Source organism: Ranitomeya imitator, chromosome 3 (assembly GCF_032444005.1).
Source record: "Ranitomeya imitator isolate aRanImi1 chromosome 3, aRanImi1.pri, whole genome shotgun sequence".
Classification (NCBI taxonomy): Eukaryota; Metazoa; Chordata; class Amphibia; order Anura; family Dendrobatidae; genus Ranitomeya; species Ranitomeya imitator.
The window spans coordinates 399,128,281-399,153,130 of NC_091284.1; the positions used below are offsets into that span (position 1 = coordinate 399,128,281).

General features: G+C 43.4%; 2 protein-coding genes across 2 annotated transcripts in view; one reads left to right on the plus strand and one right to left on the minus strand.

The window, feature by feature from the left end:
- Nucleotides 1-24,850, minus strand: part of YARS1 (tyrosyl-tRNA synthetase 1) — a 117,357-nt gene that overhangs the window by 37,741 nt on the left and 54,766 nt on the right. The gene's annotated exons all lie outside the window — the stretch shown is intronic.
- Nucleotides 3,860-24,850, plus strand: part of S100PBP (S100P binding protein) — a 117,430-nt gene continuing 96,439 nt past the window's right edge. The window contains exon 1 of the mRNA XM_069757062.1: nucleotides 3,860-3,882. The gene's annotated coding sequence lies outside the window, so the exon portion shown is untranslated. The remainder of the gene's footprint in view (nucleotides 3,883-24,850) is intronic.

The following is a 24,850-nucleotide window of genomic DNA, read 5'->3' on the forward strand; positions in this document are numbered from 1 at the left end:
ACATATTTTTCTTGAACAACAAAAGAGGACCTGAGAATCACTGCAGATTATTAAAAAATACTTTCCAGAATATAGTAAAACATAATTTTTACGTAAACATTAAAATGCATGAAAATGCAAAAAAACAAATAAGCAAGTTAAATCAAAATATGAAAAATGTATGACAGTGAAATACAGGTGCTTCTCACAAAATTAGAATATAATCAAAAAGTTCATTTATTTCAGTTCTTCAATACAAAAAAGTGAAACTCATATTATATAGTCATTACACACAGAGTGATCTATTTCAAGTGTTTATTTCTGTTAATGTTGATGATTATGGCATACAGCCAATGAAAACCCAAACGTCATTATCTCAGTAAATTAGAATTATCATAAAAAAACACCTGCAAAGGCTTCCCAAGCGTTTAAAAAGGTCCCCTACTCTGTTTCAGTAGGTTCCATAATCATGGGAAAGACTGATGACTTGACAGATGTCCAGAAGGCATAGTAAGCAGAAAGGGGGCACCACAGAGATACAGGGATCCAACGAGATCTATACTATGAACAACAGTACAGAGAAAAACAACAAAAAATAGACCATAGAGAGGGGATCACCTGAGGCATGAATCAAGTATAAAAATTCAAATTTTATTTATATAACACAAAAGGATACAAAAAACCACACGGAGCACAAATTTAAAAACATTAAAAATGGTCACACGTGTGACCTACATACAATACAATCTGGCCCATAATAAAGCCAACCCCTGTAACAACTCCCCAGTAGCAGAGTAATGAAAAATCCTTGTGAATACAGATGTCCAGAAGGCAGTCATTGACACACTCCACAAGAAGGTTAAGCCACAAAAGGTCATTGCTAAAGAAGCTGGCTGTTCACATAGCGCTGTATCCAAGAATATTCATGGAGAGTTGAGTGTAAGGAAAAAGTGTGGTAGAAAATATGCACAAGCACCCGGGATAACCACAGCCTTGAAAGGATTGTCAAACAAAGGCCATTCAAACATTCCGGGGAGATTCACAAAGAGCAGACTGCAGCTGAAGTCATTGCTTCAAGAGCCACCACACAGAGACGTATCCAAGACATGGGCTACACGTGTCACATTCCTTGTGTCAAGCCACTCATGACCAATAGACAACGCCAGAAGCATCTTACCTGGGCCAAGGAGAAAAAGAACAAGACTGTTCCTCAGTGGTCCTCCAAGGTGTTGTTTTCAGATGGAAATAAATTTTGCATTTCATTTGGAAATCAAGGTCCCAGAGTCTGGAGGAAGAGTGGAGAGGTACACAATCCAAGCTGCTAGAGGTCTAGTGTGAAGTTTCCACAATCAGTGATGGTCTGGGGAGCCATGTCATCTGCTGGTGCAGGTTCACTGTGTTTTATCAAGACCAAAGTCAGCGCAGTCGTCTACCAGGACATTTTCGAGCACTTCATGCTTCCCTCTGCTGACAAGCTTTTTGGAGATGGAAATTTCAATCTCCAGCAGGACTCGGCACCTGTACACACTGGTTAAAGTACCAATACCTGGTTTAAAAACAACAGCATCACTGTGCTTGATTGGCCAGCAAACCTGCTTGACCTTAACCCGATAGAGAATCTATTTGGTATTATCAAGAGGAAGATGAGACATCAGACCCAACAATGCAGATGAGTTGAAGGCTGCCATGAAAGCAACCTGGGCTTCCATAACACCTCAGCAGTGACACAGGTTGATCGCCTCTATGTCACGCCGCTTTGATGCAGTAAATGATGCAAAAGGAGCCCCGACCAAGTATTGAGTGCATTTACTGAACAGATATTTCACTAGGCCAACATTTCGGATTTTAAAATCATTTTTCAATATGGTATTATAAAATAATTAACTGAGATAACGACTTTTGGGTTTTCATTGGCTGTAAGCCATAATCATGAATATTAACAGAATAAACGCTAGAAATAGATCACTCTGTTTATAATGACTCTATATAATATACGAGTTTCACTTTTTGTATTGAAGAACTGAAATTACGGTACCTTTTTGATGATATTCTATTTTTGTGAGAAGCACCTGTATATAGTTTACATGAGCAAATAGATCATAAAAAATCCCTAAAATGTTAACACCCAGTAGTGAATTAAATCTATATATTGACAACCGATAGTAAAATTTCTATATATTTCCCTTGAATACTTCAAATGGTTACATCCAAATATGTATGCACAAAATGGCTAAATACTTATAAAATTGACTTATCAACCAAATACAAAGAAACAATGTTCGTAGGAGTTAGACTTGCTGGCCATCTTCACCACGACCCCTGAGGAAGATGCGCGAAACGCGCGTTGGGGCGTTTGTCTGACTGGTCCACATTGAGCTAAGTAGGTCAGGTGGTTCATCATTGTAAACAGCTTGGTTTTTCTTTTAGATAGATAGTAAGTCTTAGGGTATGTGCACACGCTGCGAATTTTGCTGCGGATCCGCAGCGGTTTCCCATGAGTTTACAGTACCATGTTAACCTATGGGAAACGAAATCCGCAGTGCACATGCTGCGGAAAAAAACGCGCGGAAACGCAGCGGTTTACATTCTGCAGCATGTCAATTCTTTCTGCGGATTCCGCTGCAGTTTTACACCTGCTCCAATAGAAAACTGCAGGTGTAAAGCCGCAGCGGAATCCGCAGTAGAAACCACGATAAATCCGCAGGAAAAAACCGCAGCGGTTTTGCACTGCAGTTTTTCCAAATCCGCTGCGGAAAAATCCGCAGTCCTCCAGAAGATGTGTGCACATACCCTTACTCCTAGGAACATTGTTACTTTGTATTTGGTTGCTAAGTCTATTTGATATGTATATAGCCATTTTGTGTATACATATCTGGATGTACAGACTGACATACTCCAAGAGAAATATAAAGAGATTTTACTATTGGTTGTCAATATATAGATTTAATCCGCCACTGGGTGTATACATCTTAGCGATTTTCTCTGATCTGTTGACTCATGTAAACTATATATTGGACTGGTCATACATTTTTCACATTTTGATTTACCTTGTTTATGTTTTTTGTATTTTCAATCTCTTTAAATAAAAATTATATTTTACTATAGTTTGGAAAGGAAAGTATTTTTTTCCCTCTAATACGTCTGAGGTGGCCCTCGGTTTCGCTCTTTTGTTGTACCATATTTGTATAGTGTCTTTCTGGGTAACATGATGGATCGGCATTAGGCTTCTTCTTAATTTGTTCATATTTTTCTTAAATTTAGTATTGCGTCACCTGTTTCTATACAATCCCCTTAAAAGGGCTGCCCTCTTTCAAAAATGTCTGGTCGTCTGGCGTAGTTTGTTATAAAACAAACAAAAAAGCGCATTACTCACCATCCCAGGGTCCAGCGATGAGTCTCCGCTGTTGCTCTCAGTGTCTTTTATTGGCTGCAGCACAAAAGTCATGTTGATGGTGCCACAGACATCCAATCAGTGAGCTCAGCAGCTGTGCCCATGTAAATGGAATGACCTTCTTAGAGCCACTGAACTCTGTGTTGACATGACGTCAGCACTGCAGCCAATAACAAATACCGGGATCAGCAGTGCTAATTCAACACTGGACCAGGGGAGGGTGAGTAGGGATAAATACACTCTTGGACTAGAATTTTCTGAAAGGGGACAACCTCTTTTGTGCCCACCTTAGCAACTGTGCCGAGGAGGACTCAAATGTTTCTCATTGGTGATGTAGAAAGAGCCCTGGGTCTAGTGATCAAGTCCCTTCTGAAGACGCAGCGTCTTCTCTGCCTGTCATGTGGTTTCCGAGAGGGCAGGATAAGAAGTACATGGCCATATTTCTAGTGCGGTCAGTGCTGCGTCCCGCCTACACAACAACAGCCAGGCGAGAAATAGATCTCAACAATAAGGTATGATTAGCGTTGGATTTATGAGCTTTTAGTGATTACTAGCAGAAAACCTCAATATGTAGAGGTCAGTCCTTTCCTGACTTTGTTATAATATAACAATGAGGTTATTCCAAAATCAGACAATCTGCAAACTAACAAAATGATTTTAGATCTCCCAAGCCTTTAGATAGTAATTGGTCACTCATTTCTGCTGTATGCCTCCAAGCTCTGACACAGATGATAGATGTATATATTAGTGCGGGCAGTTTCTTCCCTTTCTTATTCGCAACTAGGCATTTAAATGCAGTTTCACGATTCAAGGAATTTGGCCTTGAAAGGAAAGTGACCAGAGCGCAAGATGATTAGACTTGTGTGTGAAAACAAGAGAATGACTGGTAGACAGCCAAAATACAGACAAAGACTTGGAAAACAACACTTCAGATTTACAAGAACAACAAGTGATGAGGAAAGACCGCCCCCAAAAAGTTCCAACCTTTGGAAGATAGCAAACAGAAAAACAATTTTTTTCTATGACATAAGCAATTATTGTGCAATAACTAAAACAACTAATACACAGTACAGACCAAAAGTTTGGACACACCTTCTCATTTAAAGGTTTTTCTGTTTTTCATGACTATGAAAAGTGTAAATTCACACTGAAGGCATCAAAACTATGAATTAACACATGTGGAATGATATACTTAACAAAAAAGTGTGAAACAACTGAAAATATGTCTTATATTCTAGGATCTTCAAAGTAGCCACCTTTTGCTTTGATGACTGCTTTGCACACTCTTGGCATTCTCTTGATGAGCGTCGAGAGGTAGTCACCTGAAATGGTCTTCCAACAATCTTGAAGGAGTTCCCAGAGATGCTTAGCACTTGTTGGCCCTTTTGTCTTCACTCTGTGGTCCAGCTCACCCCAAACCATCTCAATTGGGTTCAGGTCTGGTGACTGTGGAGGCCAGGTCATCTGGCGTAGCACCCCATCACTCTCCTTCTTGGTCAAATAGCCCTTACACAGCCTGGAGATGTGTTAGGGGTCATTGTCCTTTTGAAAAATAAATGATGGTCCAACTAAACGCAAACCGGATGGAATAGCATGCCGCTGCAAGATGCTGTGGTAGCCATACTGGTTCAGTATGCCTTCAATTTTGAATAAATCCCCAACAGTGTCACCAGCAAATCACCCCCACACCATCACACCTCCTCCATGCTTCACGGTGGGAACCAGGCATGTAGAGTCCATCCGTTCACCTTTTGGAACCAAAGATCTCAAATTTGGACTCATCAGACCAAAGCACAGATTTCCACTGGTCTAATGTCCATTCCTTAATAATAATAATAATCTTTATTTTTATATAGCGCTAACATATTCCGCAGCGCTTTACAGTTTTTGCACACATTATCATCACTGTCCCCGATGGGGCTCACAATCTAGAATCCCTATTAGTATGTCTTTGGAATGTGGGAGGAAACCGGAGTGCCCGGAGGAAACCCACGCAAACACGGAGAGAACATACAAACTCTTTGCAGATGTTGTCCTGGGTGGGATTCGAACCCAGGACCCCAGCGCTGCAAGGCTGCTGTGCTATCCACTGCGCCACCGTGCTGCCCATTCCTTGTGTTCTTTAGCCCAAACAAGTCCCTTCTGCTTGTTGTCTGTCCTTAGCAGTGGTTTCCTAGCAGCTATTTTACCATGAGGGCCTGCTGCACAAAGTCTCCTCTTAACAGTTGTTGTAGAGATGTGTCTGCTGCTAGAACTTGTTGGCAAGCACAGCAGTCAGATGTTTTTTGTAGTTGATGAGGTTTGTGCACATGTCAGGAGGAATCTTGGTCCACTCCTCTTTGCAGATCATCTCTAAATCATTAAGATTTTGAGGTTGTCGCGTGGCAACTTGGTGCTTCTTTTTGAGCCACGACCCCGTGTAGTTTTAGGCTGATCTCTCACCTTCCACATGATCAAGGATACCCTACAAGGTGAGATTTTGCATGGTGCCCCAGACCATTGTCGATTGAGTAATTTTGCATTTCTTCCATTTTCTTACTATTACACCAACAGTTGTCTTCTTCTCACCCAACATCTTACTTATGGTTTTGTAGCCCATTCCAGCTTTGTGCAGGTCTATGCTCTTCTCCCTGACATCCTTATAAGACTCTTTGGTCTTGCCCATGTTGCAGAGGTTAGAGTGTGACTGATTAATTGAACCGGAGTCTTTTATAAAGGTGACTATGTAAGACAGCTGTCTTTAATGCAGGTAACGCGTTGATTAGGAGCGTCTAACTGGTCTGTAGGAGCCAGAACTCTTAATGGTTGGTAGGGGATCAACTACTTATTTCGCACTGCAAAATGCAAACAAATTTATATAATTTATACAATAATTTTCTGGATTTTACTTTTGATATTCTATCTCTCAATGTTAAAATGAACGTACCCTTAAAATTATAGACTGTTCATGTCTGTACTCCTAAAATTGCAATGGGCTGTAAAATAAAAGTACCAAGTTCTTTCTGTATGGTTCCCATACAGCTTACATAAAGGATAAAGGTCAGGCGCGCACGAATATAGCTATTCCTCCTGATCCCCCGTAGAGATGCACACAGGATGAATGGAGAAGGCTTGTGCTAGACAATTCTGCCAGTGGCTTATCTGTCTGTAGGACCATGAGGATGAGACATTGAAATGCAACATGCCTAGTCCTACTGTCCCGACTATTTCTCTGGGTAGGACTTGGGAAGCCTGTATTCCCTATAGACAGTCAGTTGGCCCTGCCAAAATTGAAGGGCTAGATTGCCGTTAAATGCTTACATAGTTGTTCTTTTGTCCCATGTAATGGGGGAATTTTTTTTTGTTATGGATAATATAAATAAGGTCTATAATAAAAAAAAAAACACAATCTACTAGCAAAAAATTGTATATTACAGTAAATATTAATTTCAATTTCTCACCATTTTAAAGACATCGGATTGGTGTCAGTGGAAAGGAAATTGAGTAGTTTCCCTTGGTAGCCAATCAGATTGCTACTTTAATAGGAATCTTTCAGCAGGTTTTTCGTCAATCTGAGAGCAGCATAATGTAAAGACAGAGATTCTCATTCCAGTGGTGTGACATTTACTGGGCTGCTTGCTGTACTTTTGATAAAAATACTCACTGATTTATCAGCATGAGATTATCACTAGAGGACTTGTAAACCTGATTGCATGTAGTCCTCCATATTTATGAGCTCTGTATAACACCGCCTCCACCAATTATTGGCCGTTTTCTGCCTATGAACAGTGTATACAGGAAGCTGTCAGTCAGTAGTGTGGGCGAGGTTATACAGTGCTCAGCATTCAGAGAATTAGTAGATCTGCAGCAGAGAAAATAGTGATTTTATCAAAACTGCAGCAAGTAGCCCAGTACGTGACAACTATGGAGTCTTTGCCCCTAAATCTTGATGACCTCCGATGGGATAGCAAAAACCTGGTGACCGATTCCCTTTAAACATAATGTTTTCACCAGACAAGTGATCACTTACTAGTGTTTAAATGTCCCTTTTACATAGAAGGCAGGAGCATGATCAATCAATTCTGTACTTAAAGAAGTTGCCCACTACTTGGACAACTTCTTCTCACACCCTTCGCTTGGCCCCCATAAAATAAAAAAGTCTATACTGGCCTCCCGTGCCGTGTCGGCACTCGCTCTCCCCAGTGCTCTCGTGCAGTGTTGTGATGCTGCCGGCCAATCAGTGCTGGCATTACTGTCCCCGCCTCCTGTCAAACGGAGCAGGAAGTCCGAGACCAGATGCAGCCCGGACTTCCTCTTCATGTTTTATTTGTCCAAAGGTACGGACAGTGATGCAAGCGCTGATTGGATGCCGGCGTCACAACACTGCACGAGTGCCCTGGGGAGAGTGAGTGCCGACATGGCACGGGAGGCCAGTATAGAATTTTCTATTTTATGGGGGCAAAACATTTTGATCAAGAAGGGGTGTTCTTGGTAGTGGACAACCCCTTTAATTATTAAACATATGGGCCCAAAAACTGTCATATTTATAGTTTTTAGGACACGTTGTCCAATGATAGTCTATAAACAGTCCAATCAGAGGTCTGGACATTTGTAATGAGGCATGTACCTGTGTCAGTGTGACATAATTAGGACAAGTCTAAATGACAAGGAGTGGCGATAGTGGAAAAAAAAAAATGGAGAAATGGAAATGTCACACGTTTCAGAGAAATACTTTTTGCAGACTATATTTTTCCAGTGCATGCAGCAATGCTAAGCAGTTATACAGCAAAGCTGTTGAAAATAGTACAGCATATGGGAAGCAATTTTAATGGGTATGTAAAGATTTATTCTTGGCATTATACAATTTTGTGTGGGCTCATGTGGCGACAATGTAACTGCATAGAAGTGTGTATAGCTGGGAATTACAAACTGGAAAATGGGATTCAAACATTAAAGGGAACCTATCATGTAAAACAAATCTATTAACTTGCATATATAGGATTAATCTGCAGATTAATAGCATTCTGACACAATGTCGTGCTGGCGCTAAAAGCCCCACTGCGAGGAGGAAATGATCTTTTGGAAGCGTTTGGTTTTCAGTTTTAGGGGTGGCGCTGTCACGGTTTCAGTAGTCGCTTAGGGTATAGAGATCAGCAGCTGTATGCACCCATGGCACTGACTAACAGCAGGATCAGCATTAGGGCCGGCTGTCAGTCCGAGCAGGGGCAGCAGTTACAGCCACCACTCTCTATACACTGAACAGTGACAAACTGTGCCGATGCTACCCCTATGACTGAAGGCCACTAATAGGGATATAATTGGATATAATGTTATTTTCCTCCAGGCAGCGGGGCTCTGTTGTGATAGGCAATTCAGTATCACAATGGACATAGCGGTCAGAGCACATACAGTGATCTGACAATAACCCAAAATAATAGAACGAGCTCTGAGACGTGGGAACTCTGCAGACCGCAATCCCTAATCCTCTCCAAACAACACTAAAGGCAGCCGTGGATTGCGCCTAACTCTGCCTATGCAACTCGGCACAGCCTGAGAAACTAACTAGCCTGAAGATAGAAAAATAAGCCTACCTTGCCTCAGAGAAATACCCCAAAGGAAAAGGCAGCCCCCCACATATAATGACTGTGAGTTAAGATGAAAAGACAAACGTAGGGATGAAATAGATTCAGCAAAGTGAGGCCCGACTTTCTTAACAGAGCGAGGATAGGAAAGATAACTTTGCGGTCTACACAAAACCCTAAAGAAAACCACGCAAAGGGGGCAAAAAGACCCTCCGTACCGAACTAACGGCACGGAGGTACACCCTTTGCGTCCCAGAGCTTCCAGCAAAACAATTAGACAAGCTGGACAGAAAAAATAGCAAACAAATAGCAAAGAAGCACTTAGCTATGCAGAGCAGCAGGCCACAGGAATGATCCAGGGAAAAACAAGTCCAACACTGGAACATTGACAGGAAGCATGGATCAAAGCATTAGGTGGAGTTAAGTAGAGAAGCACCTAACGACCTCACCAGATCACCTGAGGGAGGAAACTCAGAAGCCGCAGTACCACTTTCCTCCACAAATGGAAGTTCCCAGAGAGAATCAGCCGAAGTACCACTTGTGACCACAGGAGTGAACTCTGCCACAGAATTCACAACAGTACCCTCCCCTTGAGGAGGGGTCACCGAACCCTCACCAGAGCCCCCAGGCCGACCAGGATGAGCCACATGAAAGGCACGAACAAGATCGGAAGCATGGACATCAGAAGCAAAAACCCAGGAATTATCTTCCTGAGCATAACCCTTCCATTTAACCAGATACTGGAGTTTCCGTCTTGAAACACGAGAATCCAAAATCTTCTCCACAATATACTCCAATTCCCCCTCCACCAAAACCGGGGCAGGAGGGTCAACAGATGGAACCATAGGTGCCACGTATCTCCGCAACAATGACCTATGGAATACGTTATGTATGGAAAAAGAATCTGGGAGGGTCAGACGAAAAGACACAGGATTAAGAACCTCAGAAATCCTATACGGACCAATGAAACGAGGTTTAAACTTAGGAGAGGAAACCTTCATAGGAATATGACGAGAAGATAACCAAACCAGATCCCCAACACGAAGTCGGGGACCCACACGGCGTCTGCGATTAGCGAAACGTTGAGCCTTCTCCTGGGACAAGGTCAAATTGTCCACTACATGAGTCCAAATCTGCTGCAACCTGTCCACCACAGTATCCACACCAGGACAGTCCGAAGACTCAACCTGTCCTGAAGAGAAACGAGGATGGAACCCAGAATTGCAGAAAAATGGCGAAACCAAGGTAGCCGAGCTGGCCCGATTATTAAGGGCGAACTCAGCCAAAGGCAAAAAGGACACCCAGTCATCCTGATCGGCAGAAACAAAGCATCTCAGATATGTTTCCAAGGTCTGATTGGTTCGTTCGGTCTGGCCATTAGTCTGAGGATGGAAAGCCGAGGAAAAAGACAAGTCTATGCCCATCCTACCACAAAAGGCTCGCCAAAACCTCGAAACAAACTGGGAACCTCTGTCAGAAACGATATTCTCTGGAATGCCATGCAAACGAACCACATGCTGGAAGAACAATGGCACCAAATCAGAGGAGGAAGGCAATTTAGACAAGGGTACCAGATGGACCATCTTAGAAAAGCGATCACAGACCACCCAAATGACTGACATCTTTTGAGAAACGGGAAGATCTGAAATAAAATCCATAGAGATATGTGTCCAAGGCCTCTTCGGGACCGGCAAGGGCAAAAGCAACCCACTGGCACGAGAACAGCAGGGCTTAGCCCGAGCACAAATCCCACAGGACTGCACAAAAGTACGCACATCCCGCGACAGAGATGGCCACCAAAAGGATCTAGCCACTAACTCTCTGGTACCAAAGATTCCAGGATGAGCAGCCAACACCGAACAATGAACCTCAGAGATAACTTTATTCGTCCACCTATCAGGGACAAACAGTTTCTCCGCTGGGCAACGATCAGGTTTATTAGCCTGAAATTTTTGCAGCACCCGCCGCAAATCAGGGGAGATGGCAGACACAATTACTCCTTCCTTGAGGATACCCGCCGGCTCAGGTAAACCCGGAGAGTCGGGCACAAAACTCCTAGACAGAGCATCCGCCTTCACATTTTTAGAGCCCGGAAGGTACGAAATCACAAAGTCAAAACGGGCAAAAAACAGCGACCAACGAGCCTGTCTAGGATTCAAACGCTTAGCAGACTCGAGATAAGTCAAGTTCTTATGATCAGTCAATACCACCACGCGATGCTTAGCTCCTTCAAGCCAATGACGCCACTCCTCGAATGCCCACTTCATGGCCAGCAACTCTCGGTTGCCCACATCATAATTTCGCTCAGCATGCGAAAACTTCCTGGAAAAAAAAGCGCATGGTTTCATCACTGAGCAATCAGAACCTCTCTGCGACAAAACAGCCCCTGCTCCAATCTCAGAAGCATCAACCTCGACCTGGAACGGAAGAGAAACATCTGGTTGACAACACAGGGGCAGAAGAAAAACGACGCTTCAACTCTTGAAAAGCCTCCACAGCAGCAGAAGACCAATTGACCAAATCAGCACCCTTCTTGGTCAAATCGGTCAATGGTTTGGCAATACTAGAAAAATTGCAGATGAAGCGACGATAAAAATTAGCAAAGCCCAGGAACTTTTGCAGACTTTTCAGAGATGTCGGCTGAGTCCAATCATGGATGGCTTGGACCTTAACAGGATCCATCTCGATAGTAGAAGGGGAAAAAATGAACCCCAAAAATGAAACCTTCTGCACACCAAAGAGACACTTTGATCCCTTCACAAACAAAGAATTAGCACGCAGGACCTGAAAAACCGTTCTGACCTGCTTCACATGAGACTCCCAATCATCCGAGAAGATCAAAATGTCATCCAAGTACACAATCAGGAATTTATCCAGGTACTCTCGGAAGATGTCATGCATAAAGGACTGAAACACTGATGGAGCATTGGCAAGTCCGAATGGCATCACTAGATACTCAAAATGACCCTCGGGCGTATTAAATGCAGTTTTCCATTCATCGCCTCGCCTGATTCTCACCAGATTATACGCACCACGAAGATCTATCTTCGTGAACCAACTAGCCCCCTTAATCCGAGCAAACAAATCAGATAACAATGGCAAGGGGTACTGAAATTTAACCGTGATCTTATTTAGAAGGCGGTAATCTATACAAGGTCTCAGCGAACCATCCTTCTTGGCTACAAAAAAGAACCCTGCTCCTAATGGCGACGATGACGGGCGAATATGCCCCTTCTCCAGGGATTCCTTCACATAACTGCGCATAGCGGTGTGCTCAGGCACGGATTAATTAAATAGTCGACCTTTTGGGAATTTACTACCAGGAATCAAATTGATAGCACAATCACAATCCCTATGCGGAGGTAGGGCATCGGACTTGGGCTCATCAAATACATCCCGGTAATCAGACAAGAACTCTGGAACCTCAGAAGGGGTGGATGACGAAATTGGCAGAAATGGAACATCACCATGTACCCCCTGACAACCCCAGCTGGACACCGACATGGATTTCCAATCCAATACTGGATTATGGGCTTGTAGCCATGGCAACCCCAACACGACCACATCATGCAGATTATGCAACACCAGAAAGCGAATAACCTCCTGATGTGCAGGAGCCATGCACATGGTCAGCTGGGTCCAGTATTGAGGCTTATTCTTGGCCAAAGGCGTAGCATCAATTCCTCTCAATGGAATAGGACACTGCAAGGGCTCCAAGAAAAACCCACAACACTTAGCATATTCCAAGTCCATCAAATTCAGGGCAGCGCCTGAATCCACAAATGCCATGACAGAATACGATGACAAAGAGCAGATCAAGGTAACGGACAGAAGAAATTTTGACTGTACTGTACCAATGGTGGCAGACCTAGCGAACCGCTTAGTGCGCTTAGGACAATCAGAGATAGCATGAGTGGAATCACCACAGTAGAAACACAGCCCATTCAGACGTCTGTGTTCTTGCCGTTCAACTCTGGTCATAGTCCTATCGCACTGCATAGGCTCAGGTTTAATCTCAGGTAATACCGCCAAATGGTGCACAGATTTACGCTCACGCAAGCGTCGACCGATCTGAATGGCCAAAGACATAGACTCATTCAAACCAGCAGGCATAGGAAATCCCACCATGACATCCTTAAGGGCTTCAGAGAGACCCTTTCTGAATATAGCTGCAAGCGCAGATTCATTCCATTGAGTGAGCACGGACCATTTTCTAAATTTCTGGCAATATACCTCTATCTCATCCTGAGCCTGACAAAGAGCCAGCAAATTTTTTTCTGCCTGATCTACTGAATTAGGCTCATCGTACAGCAATCCAAGCGCCAGGAAAAACGCATCGATATTACTTAATGCAGGATCTCCTGACGCAAGAGAAAATGCCCAGTCCTGAGGGTCGCCACGCAAAAAAGAAATGACGATCCTAACCTGTTGAACTGGGTCACCAGAGGAGCGAGGTTTCAAAGCCAGAAACAGTTTACAATTATTTTTGAAACTCAGAAATTTAGTTCTATCTCCAAAAAACAAATCTGGAATAGGAATTCTCGGTTCTAACAAAGAATTCTGAACCACAAAATCTTGAATATTTTGAACTCTTGCCGTGAGCTGATCCACACATGAAGACAGACCTTTAATGTCCATTGCTACACCTGTGTCCTGAACCACCCAAATGTCTAGGGGAAAAAAAAGGCAAAACACAGTGCAAAGAAAAAAAAAATGGTCTCAGAACTTCTTTTTTCCCTCTATTGAGAATCATCAGCACCTTTGGCTTCCTGCACTGTTGTGATAGGCAATTCAGTATCATAATGGACATAGCGGTCAGAGCACATACAGTGATCTGACAATAACCCAAAATAATAGAACGAGCTCTGAGACGTGGGAACTCTGCAGACCGCAATCCCTAATCCTCTCCAAACAACACTAGAGGCAGCCGTGGATTGCGCCTAACTCTGCCTATGCAACTCGGCACAGCCTGAGAAACTAACTAGCCTGAAGATAGAAAAATAAGCCTACCTTGCCTCAGAGAAATACCCCAAAGGAAAAGGCAGCCCCCCACATATAATGACTGTGAGTTAAGATGAAAAGACAAACGTAGGGATGAAATAGATTCAGCAAAGTGAGGCCCGACTTTCTTAACAGAGCGAGGATAGGAAAGATAACTTTGCGGTCTACACAAAACCCTAAAGAAAACCACGCAAAGGGGGCAAAAAGACCCTCCGTACCGAACTAACGGCACGGAGGTACACCCTTTGCATCCCAGAGCTTCCAGCAAAACAATTAGACAAGCTGGACAGAAAAAATAGCAAACAAATAGCAAAGAAGCACTTAGCTATGCAGAGCAGCAGGCCACAGGAATGATCCAGGGAAAAACAAGTCCAACACTGGAACATTGACAGGAAGCATGGATCAAAGCATTAGGTGGAGTTAAGTAGAGAAGCACCTAACGACCTCACCAGATCACCTGAGGGAGGAAACTCAGAAGCCGCAGTACCACTTTCCTCCACAAACGGAAGTTCCCAGAGAGAATCAGCCGAAGTACCACTTGTGACCACAGGAGTGAACTCTGCCACAGAATTCACAACAGGCTCTCAGTGCCAATGTCGCACGGTGTCAGAACCCTATTAACCAGCAGCTTAAACCCATATGTGCAGGTTAATAGCGTTATTTTATACAGTCATGGCCAAAAGTATTGACACCCCTGCAATTCTGTCAGATAATACTCATTTTCTTCCTGAAAATGATTGCAAACACAAATTATTTGGTATTATTATCTTCATTTAATTTGTCTTAAATGAAAAAACACAAAAGAGAATGAAGCAAAAAGCAAAACATTGATCATTTCACACAAAACTCCAAAAATGGGCCAGACAAAAGTATTGGCACCCTCAGCCTAATACTTGGTTGCACAACCTTTAGCCAAAATAACTGCGACCAACCGCTTCCGGTAACCATCAACGAGTTTCTTACAATGCTCTGCTGGAATTTTAGACCATTCTTCTTTGGCAACCTGCTCCAGGTCCCTGATATTTGAAGGGTGCCTTCTCCAAACTGCCATTTTTAGGTCTCTCCACAGGTGTTCTATGGGAATCAGGTCTGGACTCATTGCTGGCCACCTTAGAAGTCTCCAGTGCTTTCTCTCAAACCATTTTCTAGTGCTTTTTGAAGTGTGTTTTGAGTCATTGTCCTGCTGGAAGACCCATGACCTCTGAGGGAGACCCTGCTTTCTCACAATGGGCCCTGCATTATGCTGCAAAATTTGTTGGTAGTCTTCAGACTTCATAATGCCATGCACACGGTCAAGCAGTCCAGTGCCAGAGGCAGCAAAGCAACCCCAAAACATCAGGCAACCTCCGCCATGTTTGACTGTAGGGACCGTGTTCTTTTCTTTGAATGACTCTTTTTTCTTCTGTAAACTCTATGTTGATGTCTTTGCCCAAAAAGCTCTACTTTTGTCTCATCTAACCAGAGAACATTCTTCCAAAACGTTTTAGACTTTTTCAGGTAAGTTTTGGCAAACTCCAGCCTGGCTTTTCTATGTCTCGGGGTAAGAAGTGGGGTCTTCCTGGGTCTCATACAATACAGTCCCTTTTCATTTAGACGCCGACGGATAGTACGGGTTGACACTGTTGTACCCTCGGACTGCAGGGCAGCTTGAACTTGTTTGGATGTTAGTCGAGGTTCTTTATCCAACATCCGCACAATCTTGTGTTGAAATCTCTTGTCAATTTTTCTTTTCCGCCAACATCTAGGGAGGTTAGCCACAGTGCCATGGGCTTTAAACTTCTTGATGACACTGCGCACGGTAGACACAGGAACATTCAGGTCTTTGGAGATGGACTTGTAGCCTTGAGATTGCTCATGCTTCCTCACAATTTGGTTTCTCAAGTCCTCAGACAGTTCTTTGGTCTTCTTTCTTTTCTCCATGCTCAATGTGGTACACACAAGGACACAGGACAGAGGTTGAATCAACTTTAATCCATGTCAACTGGTTGCAAGTGTGATTTAGTTATTGCCAACACCTGTTAGGTGCCACATGTAAGTTACAGGTGCTGTTAATTACACAAATTACAGAAGCATCACATGATTTTTCGAACAGTGCCAATACTTTTGTCCACCCCCTTTTTATGTTTGGTGTGAAATTATATCTAATTTGGCTTTAGGACAATTCTTTTGTATTTTTTCATTTAAGACAAATTAAATGAAGATAATAACAAAGAATTTGCGTTTGCAATCATTTTCAGGAAGAGACTGAGTATTATCTGACAGAATTGCAGGGGTGTCAATACTTTTGGCTATGACTGTATAACAGGTACCTAGTGCACTGACAAGGTTAATAATATCTACTGTAGATCTTATTTCTATTTTGAGGACCACGTTCCCTCTTCACATGTCATCATGTTTAAAGGGAATATGGCACCAGGTTTTTGCTGTCTAATCTGACAACAGAATAATGAGATCCTGAATCCAATGATGTACCGCTAACTGGACTGCTTGCTGTAGTTGTTATTAAATTGCTGTTTTATCAGCATGAGATCGCCACTAGATGACTAGCAAACCTGCTGCCAGATAGTCCTCATCCCCACTTCCACCACTGACTGACATCTTTCTGCAGAAGCACAAAGTGTGCACAAAAGGGTTATACAGAGCTCACAATCAGAAAGCGCTAGATCTGAAAGAGATAAACAGTGATTTTATCAAAATTAAAGAAAGCAGATCAGTAAGTGATACATTGCTGGAATATGGGTCTCTGCCCCCTATATCATGCTGCTCTCCAATGGGATAGCAAAACCTTGGCGATAGATAGGTTTCTTTTAAATATGTTTTCTGTTACAGTCACGATCACCACCCGATAATACACACATACAGAATCACTATTAAAATACATTCATATCGAGGTGCATACGACTGCAAAGACCTTCAGATTCCCAATGTAACCGATTTTATAACCTCAAATAAAAAATATTCTGTTTCATCAAATCTGTACTGCAGCCAAGTTCCTGAACTGAAATCCCACGTAATTTAAGGAGATTAACCGAAAATAAGGACATTAAGGTCAGTCAATAAGAGAAATCTACCTAATCCATGGCTGGTGCAGATGATAGAAAGGATAATATATATAGAAAATGTCATTGTATCTGAGGATTTAAGAGGGAGAGAATTAATCTTATAAACATGAAAAGCTTAGAACAAAAGGTATACCATATGAAGAGAACGGCATTCAAGTGAAAAGCCTTAAAGTGCACCAATCAATTTGTGCTTTTTTCATTTATTTTGAGAATTTGGTCCACCATGTTCTCTAACAGTTTCATAATAAGTCTTCATGAGGGTCAGAGTGCTTTCAAACAAGAATCACAGAGATAAGTATAGGAAAAAAAATAGGAAAAATGCGTTTTATAATTAGACCATGCCAAATACTAATCCGCTCCAACTAGTTTAATGGGCATGTGCCCATTATTGCCTCCTATCATGCCTTGATTGGCGTAGATGGTGTCTCTTATGTAATCTACACAGCCCGTTCAAATCTCGCGCCTGCGCAATAAGGAACACAACCTGCGCGGATACAACAGGATGTGTGGATGAAGTAGAAGACTTAGCACACCTCTGCCAAGACAGGAGAAGATGCGATCACAGGAACAGATGACACTCCAAAGATGACCATAGGACAGCACAATGCAAAGTAACATACGACGCTGGAGAATACTCAAAAATAATTTTCTATGTATCTGGAGAGCTGGGCTGTTATGAAAGGAGTGTGCCAATACTATTAAAGAGGTCTAAAAGTTGGTGGATATGGTTTCTATATGGAAAGCCTTGTGACAGGTTCCCTTTAAAATCCTAATTCATAGCATGCAAGTACAATGCGATTTTCATCACCTAGCATCCATATGACATCTGTATCAGGGGTGTCAAACTGCATTCCTCGAGGGCCTCAGACCATGCGTGTTTTCAAGATTTCCTTTGCATTACACAAGGTGCTGGAATCATTCTGTGCAGGTGATTAAATTATCACCTGTGCAATACAAGGAAATCCTGAAAACATGACCTGTTTGCGGCCCTCGAGGAATGCAGTTTGACACCCCTGATCTGTATGACATGTGTATGCAATGCATTTTTAACATCATCTTTAGATAATGTAATTAATTTAAAGCAAATTTTCAAGCTAATAAAAAATCCAATATACAGATATACATGTCCTTATCCCCCAACTAATAGAGCCTGATATGTCATGGACTCCTATACCCCACTCCAGACATGTTCCCTATCCTCTAAAAGGAGCCGGATATATCCTGGACCTCTATATGCCTCCCTACCCCACCCCCCATCCCCCTATTTTTACCATATGCTTAGGCAATGCTAACATGTACTTAGTCCAAACGAAGAAGAAAAAAATAGAAGTGCACTCACCGGTCCTAAAATTGACAATCCTTTAATCAGAACATATGCAGGTGACTGGAGGGAGAACGTGGAACAGAAGGACGATGGCCGTTTCGCACAACTGCGCTTCTACGGGACCTGTAGAAGCGCAGTTGCGCGAAACGGCCGTCGTCCTTCTGTTCCACTTTCTCCCTCCAGTCACCTGCATATGTTCTGATTAAAGGATTGTCAATTTTAGGACCGGTGAGTGCACTTCTATTTTTTTCTTCTTCGTTTGGATTAATACAGACTTTCTGATTGTGCACCCGAGTGTCCTTTCTAGGCTTATATGGCATAGCAGCGATAATATGTACGTGGTGGCATTGGGTAGATATTACTAGCAGTGCCGTGTATCTTTTTCTACATAATAACATGTACTTAGTCCTGCCAATAAAGCTCATTTGAATTTGAATTTATATTACACATACACAGAGAGAGAGAATAGAGAGAAAATAGAGAGCGCGCGACAGAGAATATATATACACTATTCTCTGTCTATTCTCACTCTCCATTCTCTATATATTCTCTCTCTATAATTCTATAAAGAGAGAGAATAGGCTAAGATAATATACATGATAGATAGAGAGATAGATAGATAGATAGAGAAGACAGAGAATAGAGAGAGAGGATAGAGAGGATGGAGAGGGAGGATATAGAGAGAATTATATACAGTGGGGCAAAAAAGTATTTAGTCAGTCAGCAATAGTGCAAGTTCCACCACTTAAAAAGATGAGAGGCGTCTGTAATTTACATCATAGGTAGACCTCAACTATGGGAGACAAACTGAGAAAAAAAAATCCAGAAAATCACATTGTCTGTTTTTTTAACATTTTATTTGCATATTATGGTGGAAAATAAGTATTTGGTCAGAAACAAACAATCAAGATTTCAGGCTCTCACAGACCTGTAACTTCTTTAAGAGTCTCCTCTTTCCTCCACTCATTACCTGTAGTAATGGCACCTGTTTAAACTTGTTATCAGTATAAAAAGACACCTGTGCACACCCTCAAACAGTCTGACTCCAAACTCCACTATGGTGAAGACCAAAGAGCTGTCAAAGGACACCAGAAACAAAATTGTAGCCCTGCACCAGGCTGGGAAGACTGAATCTGCAATAGCCAACCAGCTTGGAGTGAAGAAATCAACAGTGGGAGCAATAAGTAGAAAATGGAAGACATACAAGACCACTGATAATCTCCCTCGATCTGGGGCTCCACGCAAAATCCCACCCCGTGGGGTCAGAATGATCACAAGAACGGTGAGCAAAAATCCCAGAACCACGCGGGGGGACCTAGTGAATGAACTGCAGAGAGCTGGGACCAATGTAACAAGGCCTACCATAAGTAACACACTACGCCACCATGGACTCAGATCCTGCAGTGCCAGACGTGTCCCACTGCTTAAGCCAGTACATGTCCGGGCCCGTCTGAAGTTTGCTAGAGAGCATTTGGATGATCCAGAAGAGTTTTGGGAGAATGTCCTATGGTCTGATGAAACCAAACTGGAACTGTTTGGTAGAAACACAACTTGTCGTGTTTGGAGGAAAAAGAATACTGAGTTGCATCCATCAAACACCATACCTACTGTAAAGCATGGTGGTGGAAACATCATGCTTTGGGGCTGTTTCTCTGCAAAGGGGCCAGGACGACTGATCCGGGTACATGAAAGAATGAATGGGGCCATGTATCGTGAGATTTTGAGTGCAAACCTCCTTCCATCAGCAAGGGCATTGAAGATGAAACGTGGCTGGGTCTTTCAACATGACAATGATCCAAAGCACACCGCCAGGGCAACGAAGGAGTGGCTTCGTAAGAAGCATTTCAAGGTCCTGGAGTGGCCTAGCCAGTCTCCAGATCTCAACCCTATGGAAAACCTTTGGAGGGAGTTGAAAGTCCGTGTTGCCAAGCAAAAAGCCAAAAACATCACTGCTCTAGAGGAGATCTGCATGGAGGAATAGGCCAACATACCAACAACAGTGTGTGGCAACCTTGTGAAGACTTACAGAAAACGATTGACCTCTGTCATTGCCAACAAAGGATATATTACAAAGTATTGAGATGAAATTTTGTTTCTGACCAAATACTTATTTTCCACCATAATATGCAAATAAAATGTTAAAAAAAACAGACAATGTGACTTTCTGGATTTTTTTTTCTCAGTTTGTCTACCATAGTTGAGGTCTACCTATGATGTAAATTACAGACGCCTCTCATCTTCTTAAGTGGTGGAACTTGCACTATTGCTGACTGACTAAATACTTTTTTGCCCCACTGTATATATATATATATATATATATATATATATATATATATATATATATATATATATATATATATATACGCACACACACATATACATACACGTACATATATATACACACACACATATACACACATATACACACACATTATAGATATATATATATATATATATATATATATATATATATATATATATATATATATATATATATATATATATATATATTAGATTGTGGCCCGATTCTAACGCATCGGGTATTCTAGATTATGCATGTCCCCGTAGTATATGGACAATGATGATTCCAGAATTCGCGGCAGACTGTGCCCGTCGCTGATTGGTCGAGGCAACCTTTATGACATCATCGTCGCCATGGCAACCATTATGACATCATCGTCGCTGTGCCCGTCACTGATTGGTCGAGGCAACCTTTATGACATCATCGTCGCCATGGCAACCATTATGACATCATCGTCGCTGTGCCCGTCGCGGATTGGTCGAGGCAACCTTTATGACATCATCGTCACTGTGCCCGTTGCTGATTGGTCGAGGCCTGGCGGCCTCGACCAATCAGAGAGGCGGGATTTCCAGGACAGACAGACGGAAAAACCCTTAGACAATTAAATATATATATATTTATACATATACTATATAATTGTCTAAGGGTCACTTCCGTCTGTCTGTCTGCCCTTCTGTCTGTCACAGATATTCATTGGTCGCGGCCTCTGTCTGTCACGGAAATCCAAGTCGCTGATTTGTCGTGGCAAAACAGCCACGACCAATCAGCAGCGGGCACAGTCCGGCGGAAAAATGGCCGCTCCTTACTCCCCGCATTCAGTGCCCGGTGCCCGCATACTCCCCTCCAGTCACCGCTCACACATGGTTAATGCCGGCGGTAACGGACCGCTTTATGCCGCGGGTAACGCACTCCGTTACCGCTGCTATTAACCCTGTGTGTCCCCAACTTTTTACTACTGATGCTGCCTATGCGGCATCAATAGTAAAAAGATCTAATGTTAAAAATAATAAAAAAACAAAAAACCTGCTATTCTCACCCTCTGTCGTCCGACGATGCGCTCGCGCCTGCCGCCAGCTTCCGGTCCCAGAGATGCATTGCGAAATTACCCAGAAGACTTAGCGGTCTCACGAGACCGCTAAGTCATCTGGGTAATTTCGCAATGCATCCTGGGAACGGAAGATGGCGGCAGCTGCGCGCATATCGATGGAGCTTCGCTAGACCCTACAAGGTGAGTATATAACAATTTTTTATTTTAATTTTTTTTTACAGGGATATGGTGCCCACACTGCTAAATACTGCGTGGGCTGTGTTATATACTACATGGGCAGTGTAATATACTAGGTGGGCTGTGTGATATACTGCGGGGGCTGTGCTATATACTACATGGGCAGTGTTATATACTACGTGGGCTGTGTGATATACTGCGGGGGCTGTGCTATATATTGCGTGGGCTGTGCTATATACTACGTCACCTATGTTATATACTGCATGGCTGCTATATACTGCGTGGGCTGTGTTATATAGTACTGGGCTGTGTTATATACTGCATGGCCTGTATTAACGCATCGGGTATTCTAGAATATGTATGTATGTATGTAGCAGCCACATAGTATATAGCACAGGCCACGTAGTATTTGCTATATACTACATGGCTCCCATATACACTACGTGGCCTGTGCTATATACTATGTGGCTGCTATATACATACATACATATTCTAGAATACCCTGTCGCCCGCATACTCCCCTCCGGTCACCGCTAACACAGGGTTAATGCCGGCGGTAACGGACCGCGTTATGCCCCGGGTAACGTACTCCGTTACCGCCGCTATTAACCCTGTGTGTCCCCAACTATTTACTATTGACGCTGGCTATGCGGCATCAATAGTAAAAAATGTAATGTTAAAAAATAATAAAAAAAAAAAAAACCTGCTATACTCACCCTCCGTAGTCGCTCGCGCCGGCCGCCATCTTCCGTTGCAGGTTCCGGTGTCAAAGATGGTATGAGAGAAGGACATGACATGACGTCATGGTCATGTGACTGTGACGTCATCACAGGTCCTGCGCTCATACCAACTGTGAAGAAACCAGATTGTATCTTAATTTCCCAGACAACCATGTTTTTTTCAAACCAAAAGAACTGGCTTTTTATCTGTATATTGGCTTGTGAATTTAAGTGTTTATGTCTGGTGGGTCAAGAAGACAGAGTTGCCAACTGATATACTATCTAACATACTGTGTAAAGGTACCTTCACACATAACGATATCGTTAACGATATCGTTGCTTTTGGTGACGTTGCAACGATATCGTTAAGGAAATCGCTATGTGTGACAGCGACCAACGATCAGGCCCCTGCTGGGAGATCGTTGGTCGCTGAGGAAAGTCCAGAACTTTATTTCGTCGCTGGACTCCCTGCTGACATCGCTGGATCGGCGTGTGTGACACCGATCCAGCGATGTCTTCACTGGTAACCAGGGTAAACATCGGGTAACTAAGCGCAGGGCCGCGCTTAGTAACCCGATGTTTACCCTGGTTACCAGCGTAAAAGTTAAAAAAACAAACACTACATACTTACCTACCGCTGTCTGTCCCCGGCGCTCTGCTCTGCACTCCTCCTGTACTGGCTGTGAGCGTCGGTCAGCCGGAAAGCAGAGCGGTGACGTCACCGCTCTGCTTTCCGGCCGCTGTGCTCACAGCCAGTACAGGAGGAGTGCAGAGAAGCAGAGCGCCGGGGACAGACAGCGGTAGGTAAGTATGTGTTTGTTTTTTTAACTTTTAGGATGGTAACCAGGGTAAACATCGGGTTACTAAGCGCGGCCCTGCGCTTAGTTACCCGATGTTTACCCTGGTTACCGGCATCGTTGGTCGCTGGAGAGCGGTCTGTGTGACAGCTCTCCAGCGACCAAACAGCGACGCTGCAGCGATCCGGATCGTTGTCGGTATCGCTGCAGCGTCGCTTAATGTGAAGGGGCCTTAAGTCTGCAATAGTGACTGTACATAGGGTGTGTTAAGCTTTGTTTATTGATGTGTGCTTATATGCTAATAGTGCTACTTAATACCTTCACCATTGTTTACCTTATCTTGATGTTGGACTGAAGGACCCTGGGTAATTCTAAAAATAGCTTACATGCCTTGGGTATAAAAAAGACTCAGAGACCACATCCTGGGAGACTGAAGTAACACAGAGCTACCAGCCAGACAGTCTGCAAACCACCCCAACAGACAAGAGAGCGGACTGCAGCCAATTCATCATGGCACCATCACGAGGGACACTGATCTATGATTCTATAGGACACAACCTAGGGGTTTTCGGCTCAGATCTGATCCAGTGACCATCTCTGAACCATGGATATGTTTGGAGAAAGCCAGGTTTGGGACCCGCTGGTCGTCTGGTTCCATGGAGATGGTCAGATAAGCCAGGTGGTGACTCATGTCAACTGGCTTTGGACCTTGTATGGACTCTATGGACAGTTCTTGGTCATCTCCCTATGTTTGTCGTTACCCCTTCTCTGTGCGTGCATCCACAGATGGAGTAGCGACCCTGGGAGCTCTGACATCATGTCAACTGGCTTTGGACCTTGTATGGACTCTATGGACAGTTCTTGGTCATCTCCCTATGTTTGTCGTTACCCCTTCTCTGTGCATGCATCCACAGATGGAGTAGCGACCCTGGGAGCTCTGACATCATGTCAACTGGCTTTGGACCTTGTATGGACTACTCTATGGACAGTTCTTGGTCATCTCCCTATGTTTGTCGTTACCCCTTCTCTGTGCGTGCATCCACAGATGGAGTAGCGACCCTGGGAGCTCTGACATCATGTTATACTGGAAATACGTGGAGACGCAGTGATCTTTTATATGCGCCCATGTAATCAAGCAATTCCAGCCATGTTGGGATTGTTCTGTTTGCTATTGTGTACTGTGGTTCAATAAAGTATTGCCATACTGTTTTACCTTAACCCTGTGTTGTCTGTGTAGTGTATTGCCCACTGGGAGATAGAGCGGGCGTTCAGTGGTATGAGCCATGGTCCATGCAGTCTTGCTAAAGACAGCCGGGCCAGCGGACGAGAGCACCCACTGACCCCGTTTCTTCACAATTGGTGGCAGCAGTGCGACACTACTCAGCCAGGCGGAATCGGGGAGCTGCAGGGGACTGGTGTTCATAGACACCGTCCAGGGCTTCACAACCAGGAAGGTATACAGACAGACCCAGCAGACCATTGATGAGGC